Source organism: Carcharodon carcharias, chromosome 23 (genome assembly GCF_017639515.1).
Source record: "Carcharodon carcharias isolate sCarCar2 chromosome 23, sCarCar2.pri, whole genome shotgun sequence".
NCBI lineage: Eukaryota > Metazoa > Chordata > Chondrichthyes > Lamniformes > Lamnidae > Carcharodon > Carcharodon carcharias.
In genome coordinates this window covers 19,407,310-19,420,124 of record NC_054489.1, presented here as the reverse complement: position 1 = coordinate 19,420,124, position 12,815 = coordinate 19,407,310, and positions in this window count along the sequence as shown.

Below are 12,815 nucleotides of genomic sequence, written 5' to 3'. Positions count from 1 at the left end.
AAAAATAAAAACAAAAAAAACTGCGGATGCTGGAAATCCAAAACAAAAACAGAATTACCTGGAAAAACTCAGCAGGTGTTGAAGGGTCACGAGGACTCGAAACGTCAACTCTTTTCTTCTCCGCCGATGCTGCCAGACCTGCTGAGTTTTTCCAGGTAATTCTGTTTTTGTTTAGCAAAGAGACTCACTCCTCCTTGTCCTTTTCTGCCTCGCATTCATTATTCCTTCTCCTATAGTCAGCGACCCAACGCCCCCAAAGTACTTCCCAGGCAATAATTTTATTTGAAAGGTGGCCGCTTTGAGGAAGTGGGTGAAGAGGAAATTTTTTTAAAAAACAAAAAAAAAAGATCCAGGGATTTTAGCTGCAAGGTTTCAGGTTTGGAGAAGCTGGGAGTTGTTCCCAGTTGGAGCAAAGGAGACTTGGGTGGGGGGTGGGGAGGCGATAGAGGTGTAAAGGTTTAGGTAAAGTAGGTAAAGATAAGTCATTCCCGTTAGCTGATGGTTCAAGGATTTAAGGACGCAGGTTCAAGTTTGTGGGCAAGAGGGGAGGTGAGGAAGAACTTTTTCTTACGCAGCAGCGAGTGGTAATGACCTGGAACTTGCTGCCTACCGTGGAAGCAGAGACAATCGATGATTTTCAAAAGGAAATTGGATGGGTAGTTGAGAAAAAGTTGCAGAGATACAGTGATAAGAGCAGGGGAATGGGACTGAGTGGATTGCTCCCTGAAAGTCAGCATGGTTGCACTGGGCTGAATGGCCTCCCCTTGTGACTTTTGTTTTCTGGGCAGATGTGGCAACTAAGCTGTACACCACCATGTCTTGCAGATGGTACCAAGATGCATGATCACTTTATCTTTTGATGCATCTTGCACACTTTAAGAACTTATGCTTCAGAAAAAGTGCCATGAGATATCCCAACCATACCCAAATGAACTAGACACATCAGCGCAGGACTGGGATTCCTGTTATTATAAAACTAAGTGCTAAAGATCTGCTACCACCACCACTGCCCCAGGCTGTAGAATAGATCTTTTCCCCTCACTCTAACTCTTTCCATGCTATCCCATATGCATCCTTAGTGTCAATGTGGGCTCAGTGGTCATATTCTCTCCTCTGTAGCAGAAGGTTGTAGAACAGTACAGAAGGACAGGATTCAGCTCATTGTACCTGCGTCAGTTCTTTGGTAGAGCTGTCCAATTAATACCACTTCCCCCTACTCTTTCACTGTTGCTCTGTAAACAACCCCATCTTCTCCATTCTCTCCACATAACTAAAGTTCCGCATCCCTCGAACCATTCTAATCAATCTCTTTAACACTGTCAAATACCTTGACATCCTTCCTAAACTGTGGTGCCAGAATTGAACACAACTGTTTAGTATTAGGGCTGAAAGGGCTCTTATATCAGGGCACCAATCATGATATAAGAGGCACATGACTAAAAGTCGAGAGAGAGAATGATTCTAGCTTAGGCAGAGTAACAACTCATCATGCATATCTGTATATAGTTCTGTTATATCTAATAAACCAGTTATTGTTCAGACGTATCAATGTCTCAGCAATCATTCCTCAGCCAGTCCAACTAACATACAACATGGTGGCTGCGGTGACGGCATCTGTGAAGGACCCCAAAATCTTTAAAATTCAGCTTTAAGGAAGTTTGCAAGTCTGACTTTAAGTGGCACCAAAATTCAGAACTCAGTAAGGCGTAGTTGAAGTCCAAAAGCAGCTCCATTGACAGATCAGAGGAGGGAAGAGTTAGAAAATCAACTGTTCAAATCGTTAAGGGCTGCACCACAGCACGTGCTGATCTGTGAAGAGAATCCCGATCCAGCACAAGGCTCAGAGAACCAAGCAAAGATTGTGGAACTGGCAAACAACCCTTTAAAAAAAAGGGTAAAAACTTGCCACACTAGCCATGCAGCAATGGACAAATCACATCTCTAACAGGCTTTGATACCCCTCGCAGTCCAGCTCCGAGGTATGTCCTTGTAATAGTTCCAACCTCAGACCTGGACTACATGTGGTGACCACAAGGTAGCAGATGGAAAACAAACGGCTCAATGATCCTGGGGGAAGGGGGTGAAGAGAGTATTGCGATAACTTCAAATGAAGAGTTTAAAAGCTTAGCAGAATTTAAGAAGTAAATACCCAAAAGAGACAGCGACTGCAGTAGGTCTCAGTGAAAGGTTGATCAGTATGGGAAAAGTGCAATTCTGCAAGAAAAGTTTAAAACTTAAGACAAACCACCTAGAAGCTTAAAGCAGCCATAGTTACATTACCTGATTGATCTGGTCCTTCCACATGTCCAAACCTAACTCAGAACTGGGATCTTTGGGAGAAAAAGATTCTTGAGGTTCCGAATTGCTTCAGGGTTGGACAATAAGTCTGAAGCTGAGCAGGTCAACACATTACTTTACTCCATTAGAACAATAGCAGATGATGTTATTGCAAGACAAGGCATCAATAAGATCTCAGATAAATTTTAAAGCCTTTCAAAGGCCTCCAATAACTATTTCAACTTGAGAAGTAACAAGATTCTGGAAAGGGCCAAATTCATCAAATTTATCCAGAAACCAGGTGAACCAATAGGTGCTTTTATAGACTGGCTGAAGGATGCAAGTCTGGAGACCCAAAAACAGAATTAGTACAAGACCCCATTGTAGTCAGTGTTACCAATGACACCTTATCAGAGCAATGGCAAGACCTAACATTAGAGAAGGCAATACAGCTGGTGTGACAAACAGAGGTCCTTAAACAGAATGGACCAATACTGAGAGGTGAAGAAAAACCTTTGATCAGGAAATCTCCAGTGAACGTGGAGTTCATTAAGCACAGGAATGTAAAAGAAGTATTAGAACAGTAGGTACCATTTGGAGGGAAAGTACAAGATGCCATCAAACCATGCCAGTATTGTGGCATCAAAAAGACCCACAGATGCAAACAGTGTCCTGGAAGAATTGCTGAAAGCTTTCTCTGCAAAAGAATTGGACATTTTAGGAAGATGTGCAGAAGTAAAGCCTCTAACTTTACAGGAGTTAAGGAGAAAGTCTTCACACACAAGGCTACAAACACAACTGAGGAATTTCAATGAGAAGAGGAACAAAAATATTTCCTGAGTGAGATCAAAGATCCCAAATATACTTTCTGGAGCACAGATATTTATGTCAATGGACATATCACCAATGTTAAACTGGATACCGGAGCGAGTCTAATGGTTTTATCAAACAAAGAAACATGGTTAGTCACACAATGCCTGAAGCCAACACAAACCTAGCTACGTGGTCCAGGAGGGGTGAAACCACAAGTCAAGGGAATGTTACAGGCAACGCTCCAGTAAAAGAGAAAACATACCGGAAACATTGTATGTTCTACAGAATCAGGAATTCTCTCTTCTAAATTGGAAAGCCTGCATAGACCTCAATCTCATTAGGAAAGAGGAAGACATCTATCAACAAACATCCAAGGATGACTTCAGAACTGAATGCCTGAAAATATCCAAGTGCACTGAAGTTCTGGATTGAGACTTCAGTGCCAATTTTTTGACACTCTTCACAGACATTGACATTCCTGCACTTTTCCAGGAAGATGTCCTGGAGGGAGAGAATTCTCACCAAAGGCCTAAGAAACCAATTAGACCAGGGAATACATGAGCATGACAATGATCCTTCATCACTCTGTAGTACTGCCGAGAAGATGGACGATGAAACTCTAGTAACAGAATACTCTGTTCCAATACCACATTCATTCAACAGTGATGACATTCTAGAAATTACATAAACACATATCCATCCACCAAAAGTGGTAGTCAAGGATGCTAGCAGCCAAACAAGTCTTGAACTACAGACAGAACAAAAACATGCAAGGTCCACCTTTTCTAAAAATTTCAACAAGAGGCTGCTGGTCTTCCAAATCTGACAAGAATACAATTAGGGACAGTCATGGAGGCTCCTGACAGATTGAATCTATGAAGTCAGAGACTTGTGGGGAGATGGAATAGTACATAAATACGAATGTAAAAATATATATGAACAAAGCCTTGGGGGGTGGTGGTGGGAGACATAGTATTAGGGTTGAAAGGATTGATGTGTGGGACTGTGTAAATAGCACCACCCATAATGATGATGTAAGAGACACATGACTAACAGTCAAGAGGGTGGATGCTTTAGCGTAGGCAGAGTAACACTAGTCATGTATATCTGTGTATAGTTCTATTATATCTAATAAATCAGTTATTATTGAGACATACCAATATCTCAGCAATCATTCCTCAGCCAGTCCAACCAGCACACAATAGCTTTTGTACTCTGTAACTGTATTAATAAAACCGATAAAACTAACAAACCCATGTGTTTTTAAGCAACCTTCTCAATTTGACCTACCACCTTCAATGATTTGTTTGTGTATCCCTCATCTCTGTACCTGCACCTCTTTTTAAAAATTGTACCATTTAGTTCATATTACCTTCTTCTTCCCACCTAAATGTATCAGTTCACACTTCTGTGTTAAACTTCATCAGCCACAATCCTGTCCATTTCCCTTACGTCTACTCCTATCTTCCTGCTAATTTTAACAATATATGTCTTTAATAATACTAAAGTCCTTTCTGAGTTTTGTATCATCTGCAAACTTCAATATTAAGCCCTGTTATACCCAAGTCTAGATCATTTATGTCAAAAAATAGCAGAATCATTACAGTGCATTAGGTGGCTGTTCTGTCCATTGTGTCTGCACTGGCTCTCTGAATGAGCAATTCCCTTAGTGCCATTTTCATGTCTTCTCCCTGTAACCCTGCACATTCTTTCTTTACTGCTCACAGTCTAATTTCCTTTTGAATGCTTCAAATGAACCTGCCTCCACCAGAGTCTGGCAGTGCATTCCAAGCATTCCAATCCCTAACCACAGAAACTCCTGGGGACAGCACAGTATCCCTCCCTCCAGTGTCCACAGCTCTGCTTTCTATTCCTTGGTTTAAAAAAATTGTGTCCATGCTTCCATTGTCCAATTAATTCCAATTTTACTAACAAGTCTATTATGTGGTAGTTTGGCAAATACCTTTTGAAAGTCATTATACATAATATCAACCACATTAACATCTCCATTACTTTGTTCCAAACCCATGACCTATATCATCTCGAAGGACAAGGGCAGCAGACGCATGGGAACACCACCACCTGCAAGTTCCCTTCCATGCCACATACCATCCTGATTTGGAACTATATCGCCGTACCCTCACTGTTGCCAAGTCAAAATCCTGGAACTCCCTCCCTAACAGCACTGTGGATGTCTTGGCCAACATGGACTGCAGCAGTTCAAGAAGACGGCTCACTACCATCTTCTCAAGGGCAATTATGGATGGGTATTGAAAACGTTGGCTTAGCCAGCAATGCCCACGGGCCATGAAAGAATGAAAAAATTCAAGAATTCAATCAAGTTAGTCACACACTACTTGGCAAATTTCAACCTTGATACATGTATATTACATTACATTTTGGTAAGAAAAATGGAGAAAGATGTTTTCTTAAATGGAATGGAGGAACAGAGAGATGCAGAAGTACAAATACACATATTGCTAAAAGTAATGATTCAGGTTAATAAGGCCATTAAAAAAGCAAACCAAGCACTAACATTTATTTCTAGAAGGATAGAATTGAGAAGTAGCAAGGTTATGCTAAACTTGTATCAAACCTTAGTTACATTTAGAGCATTGTGCACAGTTGTGGTCACCATATAAAAAAAGGTGGTGGGGCAATAGAGAGGGTTGTAACAATGATTTACAAAGATGATAAGAGAACTGTGAAGACATCAGGAAAGAGTGAACAGACTGGGCCTTTAACAAATTGGGTTGACTTTCATTTATTAGCCCATAATTTCCAAATGCTGATTAATTTTATCTCAGATTATTGTTTCTAAAAGTTTCCCCACTTACATTTGGCTGACTTGCCTGATGTTCCTGGTTCAAGCCTCACTCCTGAAACCTGAGCACATAATCCCTGCTGGCACTACTACAGCATAATACTGAGGGAGTGCTGCAGTGGTGGAGGTGCCATCTTTTGCATAAGACATGAAACAGAGGTCCGGTCTACTCCGTCAAGTATGCGTAAAAGATCCAATGATACTAACCAAAGCGAGGCATTCAGCCAACATTTATCCTTCAAAAACACCTAAACACAAAAGGGCTGGCCATTTAATTCACTGCTGTTTATGGCACCCGACTTTGCACAAATTGGCTGCTGCATTTCCCTGTAATAGTGACTGCAATTCAAAAAGTACTTCATTGGTTGTAAAGCACTTTACGACATCCTGACATTGTGAAAAGTGCTATATCAGTGGAAGTTCTTTCTTCCACAACACAAACAAAAATACCTGGAAAAACTCAGCAGGTCTGGCAGCATCTGTGTAATGGAGCACAGTTAACATTTCGAGTCATGCGGACTCGAAACGTTAACTGTGCTCTTTCTTCCTTTAAGTTAACACTTTCTTGGTCAGTTGGCCCTTGGAAGTGAAATACTATGTAGGATTTAAATAATTCATTTTATCTGTTGTATCGTCTCAGTAGAGACCAGTAACAAGTTTACTTTTTATAAAAATCTGAAAACCAGGTATTTACTGAAAGAATGAAGCCACAAGGTTCATAGTTTAATTCAAAAGAATTTTACTGCATAAAAATCCAGGAACACGAACACAAATAACTACACTGCCTTCAATTGTCAGTTACGTTAAATATATTGTAAGTATAATGAACATGGTCACTTATACTTCAAACCAAATTTAACTCAAGTTTCTTTCCACACCCATAAGTCAAGTCTGATACCAGAAATTGGAAGATTAATCATTTGGTCTGAGTACAGTTTCAGAAATTCATATGAGGGTTATGATTCGTATGTGGGTTAAAATTCATAAAAGGGTTTAGATTTTTGAGCCTTCTTCTTACTTCTGGCAAGGTTATCTCTTCAGATCTCCTCCAACCGTCCCACAGTTACAGACTCCCAGTTCAACACAGGCATCGCTTGCATTTTAAACATAGCTGCCGCAGGTCAGAGTTTTCCTGGTTCTAATGTTCTCTAGAGTCTTGCATCTAAAATTCTCCCACCTCTTTCTCTCTTCTCAGCATAACTATCCCAGAAGTCCATCTCACTGTTAGGGATTAAAAACAAAAAAACTGCGGATGCTGGAAATCCAAAACAAAAACAGAATTACCTGGAAAAACTCAGGAGGTCTGGCAGCATCGGCGGAGAAGAAAAGAGTTGACGTTTCGAGTCCTCATGACCCTTCAACAGAACTCAGTTCTGTTGAAGGGTCATGAGGACTCGAAACGTCAACTCTTTTCTTCTCCGCCGATGCTGCCAGACCTCCTGAGTTTTTCCAGGTAATTCTGTTTTTGTTTTTTCACTGTTAGGGATTGTTCAATTAACAAGAGGTTTAAACTCTTTTAACCAGCACACAGAATTTCAAATGAACTCAGCTTGAAAGAGATCTTGTCCTGCAGCAAGCTTGTTCTACTAACTAAAAACCCTGCTTGAGACTAGAGCTATACCCACAATCTACCTATCCCTCTAATTAACTTGTTGTTGACCCCCTTTCTATTGTTCATCTCCTAGGCAACCGAGCCACATGATAAGTTAGTGGAAGCCAGGAGCTTTACCAGAAATCATCTCCTAGAGAAGAAAAGAGTTGACGTTTCGAGTCCTCATGACCCTTCAACAGAACTCAGTTCTGTTGAAGGGTCATGAGGACTCGAAACGTCAACTCTTTTCTTCTCCGCCAATGCTGCCAGACCTCCTGAGTTTTTCCAGGTAATTCTGTTTTTGTTTTTTCACTGTTAGGGATTGTTCAATTAACAAGAGGTTTAAACTCTTTTAACCAGCACACAGAATTTCAAATGAACTCAGCTTGAAAGAGATCTTGTCCTGCAGCAAGCTTGTTCTACTAACTAAAAACCCTGCTTGAGACTAGAGCTATACCCACAATCTACCTATCCCTCTAATTAACTTGTTGTTGACCCCCTTTCTATTGTTCATCTCCTAGGCAACCGAGCCACATGATAAGTTAGTGGAAGCCAGGAGCTTTACCAGAAATCATCTCCTAGAGAAACCTATTGCTTAAAGGGACCATCATTCCAACATAAAATATAGATTTCTCCCCAAAAGCCCATGGGCCATTACACTATAATGATAAGTTTTGCATTAACAAGCCAGAGGGACAACAGGCGTGATGTCTTGAACTTATGAACAAATGCCTAGAATTCACAATTTGCAAAGCCCTGTTTGCCCTTGGGTCACACATTCCTGACAACAATCTAAAGGACAGGTATATATGAATGCTTATCGCATATTACTTCTGCCAAGGGTCACACTGGTTCACATATGCAACATCCTGTGGGCTGTAAAGCTAACAATCAAGTCCTCAGCAGAATCTCAGATGTAACTGAATTAGTGCAAAGTGTGGCTGTGGCTTGAACCTTTACACATTATTTCTCACTATAAGAAACATGACTATGAGTAAGCAAAAGAAGGGAAGTTCATCAAACAAGATCTGAGTATATTTTTAGACATGTCAGTTCACACTATGCAGTCCTGATCGTGGTATTGATTTTAGCATTATTTTTTACATATTTATATTGCAATATGGTCTCATTAAATTAAAATATTTTGAGGAAGCATTTTAGATTTTGAAACAAAAAAAACTGCTAAATACAAGGGTCCAGTGCAATTAACCAAACTTTACAGTAAAATTTAGTAAATGGAAAGTAAATGTACACAACACATCCCTGAAGCTACTAGATGCTCAGTCAATTTTCACTAGAGAATTTTTATTAACAAAGATTATCAATATTTAGGCACCCAACTCTGAGTTAGTTAATTCAGCCAGACTAGTGTTGAACCTACTACATTTGGCCTCAGTGCCCGTCATTAGAGGTGAAAGTTGGCCTGGACTCCTGTTTGTAGCCAGTGACCCATACACTCAGATAAAGCACAAGATTGACTGGCTCCAAACACTATCACACTCCAGAAAATTTCACCTGCAGAAGAGAAGCAGGGAGGGAAGGAAAGTTAGTGAGGATAAAATTTCTTCCCTTTCAACTGATCTTGCACATTATGCATCACCAAGAGGACGGGACATATGCTGGCTTGTGTCCACTAATGCTGCTTTGAAACCAGTCACATGTATTTCAACTCTATTGTGAAACCATTCCCTCAACTTGAGAGATGGTGTTCCAAATTTCCTTGTAGGTTGGCTTTGGCATTCAAGCCATAACTCTGGAATAACAGCATGGGCACAAGGTTTGTTCAGTGGTTTTAAAGGCATGTGAAAGTTTAAATTTCCAACTGTGAACCTTTCCAGAAGTTTAGGAGAGGGAGCATTGACACAGCCTTTTGTACATTTCTGCATTAATCATAGAAGTAGTCACTCGCATTTAAAATTGTTCTAGAGCATCACCATGTGGCCAGAGCCTCAAACTGCACCCAGACTGAAAGCAGTCACACTACATCAAATCATAACATAATAACAGGAGAAAACCCTTTCAGGGCATTGTCACCTGCAGGTGTCTCGGGCAAGAGGGAAGTATAGGACTCTTCCATATCTCAGTTAAGTTAAATCACCCAGAACATTCTTTTATTTAATGGGAATAGAAAATGAAAAAGGTTTGCCTTTTACACGGTGTTTTCATGCGCTAACCCAATGCAAGGAACCAGATTCAGTTTACTTAAATGAAAACAGATACTCACCTATTACAATAATTGTTTGCATGAGAACAATACTCCACACAGATCACCAAAGTATAATACACATGTGGGGGAATGGCGGGGGGGACTTGGTGAAAGAGGATGAAATTAGTGAAAATAGATGAAGCTGGGGTGGGTGGAGGGTGGGGCGGTAGAAGAGCAATTAAATTAGTTAATTCTAAAAGCTTCCCCACCTTAAATTAGACAAAAAAAATGCGAGACCTATCTTCCAGCAGAGAAGTTTACTTATAATGACTTTTGCTTCCATTTCAGCGAAGCCATTACACAACTGAAGACCAGTCAACATGACCTCATGGTCAACCAGGACTATATTGTAGTGATGATCAGCAATCTTCCAAGTGCAGAATAATTATTAGGTGACGTCAGCCTTCAATGTTTAATATAAACTGTATTATCATTTTACACAGCTTAATGGACTAACATTTTGATAATGTACAGAGAGGGTGATGTATTATACAGAAATTGTAGGCCAATCTGTTACAGCTAATGGTCAATTGTGCAGGAAATATTTATATCCTTAGTGATTTAACATGGGTGCATCTGATATCTCCTGCATTTAAATGGATTTTTCTCAGGGAGACTGTAATGACGATCTCCCGGATAGGTTTCTACTTGAAACAGAAGAGCTCTTTTAAAAGCTACATGCTTGAACCAGGTCTAGAAAAGCCACATCCCCAGATTACCCACATTTAGGGCTCATTCATCAAGAACAATCACGTGACCCCTAATAGGCAGTAGGAAAGGTTATACCCTCAATCACTACATTTCCTCCCCCTTTAGTTTTTTTTATATTTCCTATTTACAAAGAACATTTTAATCCACAACATGTACATATATACAGGTCAGGTGATTAAAGATTAAGTCTCTTGAGGTGTTTTTCTTATTTGGTTAGAGCGGTGTAGCTCTATCCCTTGAGGTTCTCCCACTGGATCAACATGATCAGGAACTGCAGCAACAGGTACATCATTAGAAAGTGGCAGTTCAGGATTAGGCAGCCTCTATAGGGAGATCTGGTATGTCTATTCTAGGTTGATTTGTCACCTCAGGGAATAATGATTCGATGTTACTCACATCGAATAGCTGGTTGTTGGAATGTCTCTCTACTCCTAAGATGATCCAAATGTTTTCAAACAATTCAGTGTTCCACTTGGAAGGACAAGGGACCAGATTGAGACAATTATACCAGGAACCCAACAACGTCCACTTCCAAAATTCCATATGAAAATTTTATCTCCCACAGTACATCTTTGAGCTTTGCTATGAATATAGTGATTCAGTTTTTGATCACTGATTCTTTTCTACCATCCCCTTTAAGTTTGGTAACACCAGATGTAACTTGTATGTAGGTGGCGATCAATAATTCAGATGGTGTTGATACCGTAGTTGAATGAAGAGTCAAAAGATAATTGAGAAGAAAACAGGAAAGTTGAATTTCCAGAGTACCTTCTGATAACCTCTTAATTCCAGATTTGAAAATTTGCACAGCTCTTTCAGCTAAACCATTTGATGAGGAATGATATAGTGCTGTTTTAACATGTTTGATTCCATTTAAACTCATGAATCTCTGAAATTCTGTACTGGTAAAGATGGTGCCATTATCCAAAACAATGATTTCCGGTAGACCAAATATACTAAAACACTGATGCAGCTTTTAAATAGTTGCGTTCAATGTCGGTGATCTGACTTCATACGTGTCCATCCACTTAGAATGGACATCTACGATCAATAAAAACACAGTATCCAAGAATGGACCCACATAACCGATATGTAGTCTAACCCAGGGTCGACCAGGCCACTCCCACAGAGGCAGTGGGGCTGAAACATGGAACTTCTATTGTTGCTGACACCAGAGATAGTGCTTGACCAAGCTTTCAATGTCACTGTCAATGCCTAGCCAACAGACATAGCTTCACACAAGCATTTTCATCTCAAAATGCCTGGGTGCGAACTGTGAAGCTCTGTCAAGAGTGATTCTCTTTCTTGTGAAGGGATGATGACTCTTGGATCCCCACAAAAAGATTCCATCTTGACAATTTAGCTTCTTTTACGGGCAATGACACTGGTGAATTCGACCATCAAGGTCTCGGACTTTTGACAAAATTGGGTCTGTGTTCATCCAATTCCTTATTTGCTTCGCACACACACAGGCGAAGAGTCCAAGAAATTCAGTACAGGCACAACCTCTTGTGGCACTGGTGCATGTACAATGCTATCTGGTAATGGGAGATGACAGTGCGTCCGCATTTGCTACATGCAAGCCAGGATGGTGCATAAAGGTATATTCATATGCATATAATATCAAAGCCCAACGTTGAATTCTTGCTGAGGCTATTGGTGGAAAGACTTTATCCTCACTGAATAAACCCATTAGTGGTTTATGGTCCAACACAATGTCGTCCATGCAGATACTGGTGGAATTTCTTTACTCCAAATATTACTGATAAACTTTCCTTTTCCGGTTGTGAATAACCCTTCTCAGCTGTTGAGGGGGTTCTGGAGACATAGATGATTGGCCTTTCGGAATCATCTTCCATCTTGTGTGATAACACAGCCCCCACACCATAAGGAGACACATCACAGGTGTAATTCTTTTGTTGGGTCATAATGTACCAGTGGACATAATGAATGTAGTAGCTTAACTTTCACAAAGGCTTCTTCTTATTGCGAATTCCATGACCAACGATGATTCTTTTTCAAACACAAGTATAATGGTGTTAACACTGTTGACAAGCCTGGCAAGAAGTGGCTATAATAATTGAACATGCCTAAAAAAGACTTGAGTTCAGTTATACTGGACGGAGAGGGCGCCTCTTTGATTGCACTAACTTTCTCCTTTACTGGATGCAACCCCATGGCATCACCTGGTGACTCAGGTAAGTAACTTCTGGCACTTGGAATGTACATTTCTCTTTCTTTAGTCATACACCAGCTTCCACAAATCTTCTTAAAACCTCTTCCAGGTTGGCCAAATGTTTGGCTTCAGTTGACCCTGTGATCAGAGCATCCTCTAGGTATACTACTACTCAGGGAAATGCTTGCAAAAGACTCTCCGTTGTCCTTTGAAAGAT